The following is a 7,580-nucleotide window of genomic DNA, read 5'->3' as shown; positions in this document are numbered from 1 at the left end:
GGTCGAAGAAGAAGACTTTATTAGCACCCCTTTGCGGACTTTCCCTGTGAGTAAAGAAAGCGGCCGGAAAAAGTATTGCGGGAAAATAGAGTGAAGAAATTGCCTGGGGTGAGAAACAGCTTGCTGGAAGTAGCATCCCTCTTTTCAAGGAGGATATAAAAATACTAGAGTGACTTTGGAAATATATATTGTCTAAGTGTTATGAAGGAGGGAAGAAAGTGGATTTATACTTGTGAAGAAAATGGTGGCTGCGGCTGTCTGTAAGGAGTTACAGGATGCAGTTCTGTGTGAACTGAGGTCAGACCATTTCCAAAAAAGTTTGAAAGAGGAAATAAGGAAAGCACTTAAGTCAGTCTGGGACAATGTCTTGGAATCCCCACAATTTATATACGAAGAGGAGAAGAATAAACAAGGACAGGTTGAACTGCAGGAAGCCAACCAGGAGAGAGAGTAACATGGTATTCAATATTTATCTACAGAAGAAGAGATTTATGAAATGGATTTGCCAATTGGTGCTTTGGAAGAGGAGGAAATGGTGAAAGCAGGAGTGGGGAAAAATAGTTTGCCAAACCCTCCTCGACGACGAGAGAGAAAGAAGAACAAAAGGAGAAAAAAATCGATGAAGGCTCCAAAGGAAACCAAGGACTTTAACATTAAACAATTGACTTGGGATATAAGGGGACATAGAAAAGAGAATTGGGAAATCTGCTTAAAAGAGTAGAAGGATCAAAGACATTGGAAGGAAAAAAGAGAAAACCAAAGGAAAAAAGAAATAGAATATAAAGTTACAGTAATGAGTGCTATTGATTGGTTGTGAGTTAAGGTTCCAAGTTGTGTGGGCTATAATGGACCAGGGAAATATTTGTTGAAGTAAATGGAAAGCAAGATAGAAGGGAACCCTAATATATTGGTTTGAATAGCAATATACTATACTATTTTCTATGTGTTTGCGTGTGTGTAGTTTGGGAAATTAAAGAATAAGTTTTCTGTATAGGAGACCTTGGAAATTTGTGAGAGCCAGCATTTATAGGTTGATGGTAAAACATGTTGAATTTTAAGAACCAAATAATATTTGTTGAGGCAAATGGAAAGCAAGATGAAATGAACTGTAGGAGAGCATGAAATTTGATAATATCAGTTTAAACAGTAATATATTACATAAGTTTCTTTAGGTTGGTGTGCCGTTTGGGTAGATAAAAATACAAGTTTTCTCATTAGGAGATTCGGGAAATTCAAGAAAGATGGGAAATTCAAGAAAGACGGGCTGATGGTAAAATCTATTTAGGAATTTGCACCCTGGGTCTTGTTGAGTTGAGATAAAGCTGAGGCCAATCAGAATTCATTGATTCAAGTGTATTATTAATTTGTTAAGTAAATCAAATTTGGTATGGTACTTCTGACTGGAAACAAGAAGTGGAATTTTATTGGTGATGTGAATATCCCAGCAGAATATTTTTTATTTCTATTCACATATTTAGTTAGGTATATATTCGGTTACTTATTTTTAATTTTATTAAATTTCCTTAAATATACTGATTGGAAATAAGTGATTTAGATGGAAGCTAAAAGATGAAATTGGATTGTGACCAGGGGTTTACGTAATGGGAATTATAGGTTGGTTATTATGAGAATAGAGAGAACTTAGAAATTTTGTAAATAACCAAAGGGGGGGGGCAATGTGACACGGGAGGAAAACAGCTGTAATATTGGTGTATGTTGGTGGTGGTTGATTATGTGTGTGTTGTTGTGATTAAATGTAGAAACCCAATAAAGATATTATTTTAAAAAAACAACAACAACAACTATTTTTAATCTATTTGTCCTTTCTTTAATTGTCCTGTATCTTCTGCCCGAAGGCAGCAGTTCAAACAGGGAATGTTCAGGATGTGTCAAATCCTGCAAAATGTTCTTTGCTTTTTTCAAACATTGAGAACTATACAATTCCTCTAGGAATGGGAGAGGGCAGCCAATGATCTTCTGGGCTGTAATAACAACTCTCTGGAGTGCTCCCCCCCCTATCCCAAAGTGAAAGATCGCGCCAAACTTTTTTTTTTTGGGCACTTACCTCCTGCCTGGCGGCACCTGCAGCAGCTCCGGCAGCCTTGGCCCCCCCAGCAGGCGGCAGCAAGCGCGGCCCCGGCGCGGGCTCCCCTCTTCATGTGCCCGCTCTGCCGGGGCCTTTCCCCACCGGCCATGGGTCTCTGGAGAGGGTCCGGGCAGGCGGGAAGGACGTGGAGGGATGCGGAGGGGAGCCTCGGGGATCGGCGCTGGCTTTTGGCGGTGGGGAGGCGAACTTCGGCGCCCCCATCCAGGGCCCGCCACCCCATCCAGGGCCTCCCGCTCTAAGTGAGTGCCTAGTTGGCCTAGCGGGAGAGCCGGCCCTGGCTGGAGGTCTCCCAGGATGAAAGCTGGTCTCCTGGTGACAGAAATCAGTTCCCCTGGAGAAAGTGGCTGCTTTGGTGGGTGGACCCTCTGGCATTATAATTCATTGATGTCCCCCTCCCCCAGCCACATCCTCCTCAGGCTCCATCCCCGAAATCTCCAGGTAATTCCCATCCCATAGCTGGTGACCATATTCTAGGAGGAAGTTGAAGGTAGGAGAGGATTGTGCACCTTCCCCTGCTCACATCTTTCGTTGTCGGAACTCCTCCCCTTTCTACATGATGCAAGCAGATCTGTGTCGAAAACAAATAGATTTGCCTCTGTCACTTTCCATATTATCATTTTTATCTTCCCACGATAAAGAAAAACTGTGGACAGAGAACACAAGCACTTCTCATTAGGCGTTCTTCTCTTCAGCTGAAATGTAATTTATAATAATATTGGCTCAATCATATTAGTATTGCCAACTGTGGGTTGGGAAATACCTGGAGACATGGGGAGGGGAGATACAAGTGGGGTACAAGGCCACAGAGTCCACCTTCCCAAGCAGCCATTTTCTCCAGGGGAACTGATCTCTGTCGCGTGGAGATCAGTTGTAATCCCAGGAGATCTCCAGCCACCACCTGGAGGATGGCAGCCCTATCCAGAACAAGCCCTTTACAATTGAGTCCTGGTGGGGTACTCATAGGGTTGCCGGCCAGCAAATCCCTGTCTTGATAGCCAGAGCATTCCATTATCAATGAACCCAGAGGCATTGGGTACCACTGGCAGCAGCTGAAAGAGAAGCAGCCCGAGCCACCAAGATCTTTGCACCAGTGACTGAACCACTAAAGTCTTATCACTTCATCTTGATCTATCAAGCAGATGTAAGACATGGCAACTGACCCACTTTCTCAAGTCCTTCTCAGTCTTCATTCAGTTCTTACTCTTCTTCTAGATTTTTACAGAAGGAGGAGGAGGAGATTGGATTTATACCCCGCCCTTCACTTGGAGTCTCAGAGCGGCTTACAAACCCCTTTCCCTTCCCCTCCCCACAACAGACACCCTGTGAGGTGGGTGGGGCTGAGAGAGCTCTGACACAAACGGCTCTTTCAAGGACAAGTTCTGACAGAACTATGGCTTGCCCAAGGTCATCCAGCAGCTGCAAGTGGAGGAGTGGGGAATCAAACCCGGTTCTCCCAGATCGGAGTCCGCGCTCCTAACCACTACACCAAACTGGCATCTATTATACTTTTTCCATTAACTGATATCAAGTTATACTTTACCCACTACTTCATAAATTGAGGAGAAGTAGGGTTGCCAGAACTCCCAGAATACCAGCTGGAAGTTACAGAGATCAGTGTCCCTGGAGGAAATAGCTGCTTTGGAGGCTCCACGGCATTTCACTCCTTCCCTCCCCAAACCCCACCCTTCCCAGTCTCCACCCACCAAATGTCCAGGAATTTCCCAATCCAGAGCTGGCAGCCCTAGAAGTCTGTGCTGTTAACTCAATAATAAAAGTACACTGGCTTTGCATGTAGCACCTGTACGCATACAGGCATCGTCAGAGATCATGGCTTTAAAAAATCCCAAAGACATAACATAAAATGGGGACTGTCACTAGAAAGATTGACCCCCCCCCCCGCTTCCTTAGTACTGATATTCTGGGTAGTTTGTTTTTGCAGTATCTTGATTAAAATTGCCCAGAGCAACAAGAAGCCAGATAAAATTGTTTTAGAGGCAAGATCCAGACTGGGGTTGCTCGGCTTTCCCTGGGGTAAGCAGACATTCAGTCATCACCTACAACCTAAAAAAAAAATCATCGGGAAATATGGCCATTTTGTCTGTTCATAGCCTGCCAAGCTGCCTCCATTAATCTACTTTGCAAGTATATTCTGTGGGAAACAAATGTTTTGAACAGGCAGCCTGTTTTTCCTTACTTGGATAAGCATGGTCTGTTCAGGTTAGCTTTGATTCAATTGAGAGATATGTATGTTCATAACTGAACTCTGTCCCCTTCTCGAAATCATCTTCAAAGTTTATTCTTCAGCTGACCCTTTTACAAAGACAAAGAACTCATCTCGTGTGTAAATCAAGTCCAGGACCTATTCTGTCCTCCCTTACAAGAGGCCAAAGAACAGATTTTGGCTGTATCCTTTTAATTATTTTGAGAACTGGCATACCTGATCTGGTAGTAAACGTGTCGGGAAATTACCGTAGGATTGAATAAATTCTGCCCATAAATCTTACTCACCTCCACCAAATCTCATTCTCTAATTCACCGGAGTATAAAGTACCACTTACATGAGTTTTTAGTTCACTCCATCATAATTAAATGACTTCAGAGGGCAATAATTCCTAGAAACCTGCACTTTGATGTGACACCATGCTTGTATTCTCTAGGTGTACTAGTCCAATTTCCACATTCACTGTAGCCTTAGACTGTCCCTCACCTATGTCTGAGGGAGGCATGTGCTCCTGTTACATGCAACATCTGGGTCACAGATGTGACTGACGTGACCACATGGCATCTTTTAAAATTTCATCACACTCTGTTGGATCTTTTTAGGATGGTTTCAAGGAGGGTGAGTTCGTCCTCCCATGAGACTGTCTGGGTGTTTAATCTATTGTTACACAAAGTTTGGATTTCTGATTGCCCTGCAACTACAGAGGGAACCGAGTCAGGTCATTGTAGGGTTGCTACCCCCTAGGTGGTACCTGGAAGATCTCCCTGGAGAATACGGCTGCTTTTGAGGGTGGACTCTATATGGCATTATACCCTGCTGAGGTCCCGCCCCTCCCCAAACCCCGCCCTCCCCAGGCTCCATCCCCCAAATCTCCAGGTATTTCCCAACCCAGAGCTGACACCCCTAGGTCATTGCCTACCCTCACATGTTTCTCAGATGAAAACAGGGACATGCATGGAAGATCTCTTGTCTTCTACCAAGGATGGCTGCAAGTCAAGACTTTTTCCTCCATTAGTTTCAAGGAGTAACTCTGTTGATCTGCAGTAGAACTTGGGAGCCCTGACTCTCAAAAGTAGGTAGCCCTGTCATAGATCTGGAATATGGGGTACTCTCCTTCGCATTCTCAGCTCTCGCCTGCTCAGCTACTGTGTGCTATCTTACACTTGACCTTGTAGATAGATGCTCCAGCTGCAATTTTCTCGGCTGGGAAAGTTAACAGCTTTGGCCTTGCTTGCTTGCTTTTACCCGCGTGCGCGAGATGTAACTATTGGCTCATGCTTCCAGGGGGAATGTTTGATTTCACTATTATAGTCAGAGGCCCTTATACAGACGGCCATTCCTGACACAAACTGTACACGTCTTCTTTAGTAATGGATCCACTAATAAACAGTTATCTTCTTAGGAAGCCCTGTGTGTGGTGACCTGACTAAGGAGCCTGACAAAAGCTTCTACCTCAAAAATGTTGTTGGCCTTCCAGGCCCCTCTCCTGGCCCACCCATCTTGGAATCGTTGGGGGGAGTCTGCTCTCCAGGCCTTCCCTCTGTAGCCACACACACACAGAGGTTTTGGCTGTAGTGAGCGTGGCCAACTCTGAAGCCAGCCGGGACGCCGTTCCTGTGCGTTCCTGCCCCAAAATAGACCTGGCTGTGAGTGTGATGTATGTCTACTGGAGTTGTCATTCTTCATCTTGGCTATTTAGAAGTTCCCTCCCTCTGATCTCTGAGCAGGGCGGTCCAATCCTTTTGTGTGTAAATGCCTGTGACTGCCTTGAAGGAACGGGAGAGTAAACCCTGCTATCAGACTAGTACACCTGCACGCTACAAACATGGTGTCACATCAAAGTATAAAACCCTGTGGATGCTGAGATGTTTGGTGAACTGCCAGTTACCTATTGAAGAATTTTTTTCTCTCCTAATGATTTAACTGGAGTGACAAATGCCCTTTTTACTTCTAAGTAAATATGGGGTACACTAACCACTGCTGAATTCAGGCCCCGGTCACACTGGCCGGAAAATGCGTGAGGGGGGAGCGTGGCTATTTGCCCCGGAGCAAAATAACGCACAGCTGCCCAATCACGCATCCCGTCGAGGTCCCGTGGTTAGGGCGTGAGGTGCCGATCACATGGCTATCCTGCAACGCAGCAAAGAAGCGGCGTGGCACGATCACACCAGCAATTGCTAGGTGCCACTTCCTTGGTAAGTGGGAATATTTTTTCTCACCAAAAGGTGAGCATGCGCATGATCATTTGTGCGCATCCTGTGCAGACTTTAAAAAAACTAACCGGTTTGCGATGGGACTAGGACGGGACGCGATCAGACGCCCGCCCTTGCCCCACGTTTTCCGGAAACTAGTACATCGTAAATACTAGTTTTTTACTCCATATCTTCGGCACGAAGTCATGGGTTAGCCACGGGTGCACTACACTTCCCAGATGTTGCAGTGTGATCGCGCCTGGAAAATCCACCTCTCATCCGTATCTTTAGCACGGCAAATGCTCCGTGTGAACGGGGCCTTTGTTTGCTTAGAATAGAGTAACTGTGCATAGGATTGTGGTGTGTTTATGGCATCAAGCTGGAAAGAGAAGAGCCTTCCGCATAGTGTCCTAGCAGAGGAACAGCCAAATTTGAGTCCGTGATTTCAGCAAACTACAAGACAAGCTAGAAGGGCTGGAGCCCTGCTTATAAGCATGCAAAACACCACACCCAACACACACCCACTCCCAGTGATAGGCTATTTATATTACACAGCTTATCTATTTGTTAGTTCCTGGATCCAGGCGAGCTATTGTTCTAGAGAAGCAAGCTCAGCCGTTCTAGGTACAGCTAGAGGAAAGGCTTAGGCTCAATACATAACAATTACTAAATTACGTCTGAGCATATATGGTCGTCTCTGTTGACCTTTGTATATAGACACATTACATCTGCTCTCCAGACTACAGAGATCAGTTCCCCTGGAGGAAATGCCGGCTCTGGAGGATGAAATCTTTGGCTGATGTCCCTCCCCTCCCCAAACCCTGCCCTCCCAAGGCTCCACCCTCAGTCTCCAAGAAGTTCCCAATCCAGAGATGGAAATCCAACATTTGGAGTAAGGGGAAGGGCTTCCCTCTCTGCTTCCTTGTTTGCTCCTCAGGAGGATGAACAGCAGCTCACACAGGACAGTGAGATAGCCACGGCTGCCTGAAGAGAGCAGGCTGTTCATGGGGACAGGAGAGTGGAACGGCCACAACCCCACTGTAGCCAACTTGCTCTTTCC

The sequence above is a fragment of the Gekko japonicus genome, unplaced genomic scaffold, assembly GCF_001447785.1.
Source record: "Gekko japonicus isolate JY-2015 unplaced genomic scaffold, Gekko_japonicus_V1.1 scaffold984, whole genome shotgun sequence".
Lineage (NCBI taxonomy): Eukaryota > Metazoa > Chordata > Lepidosauria > Squamata > Gekkonidae > Gekko > Gekko japonicus.
The sequence above is the reverse complement of the archived record's forward strand: the minus strand, read 5'-3'. Positions refer to the sequence as shown.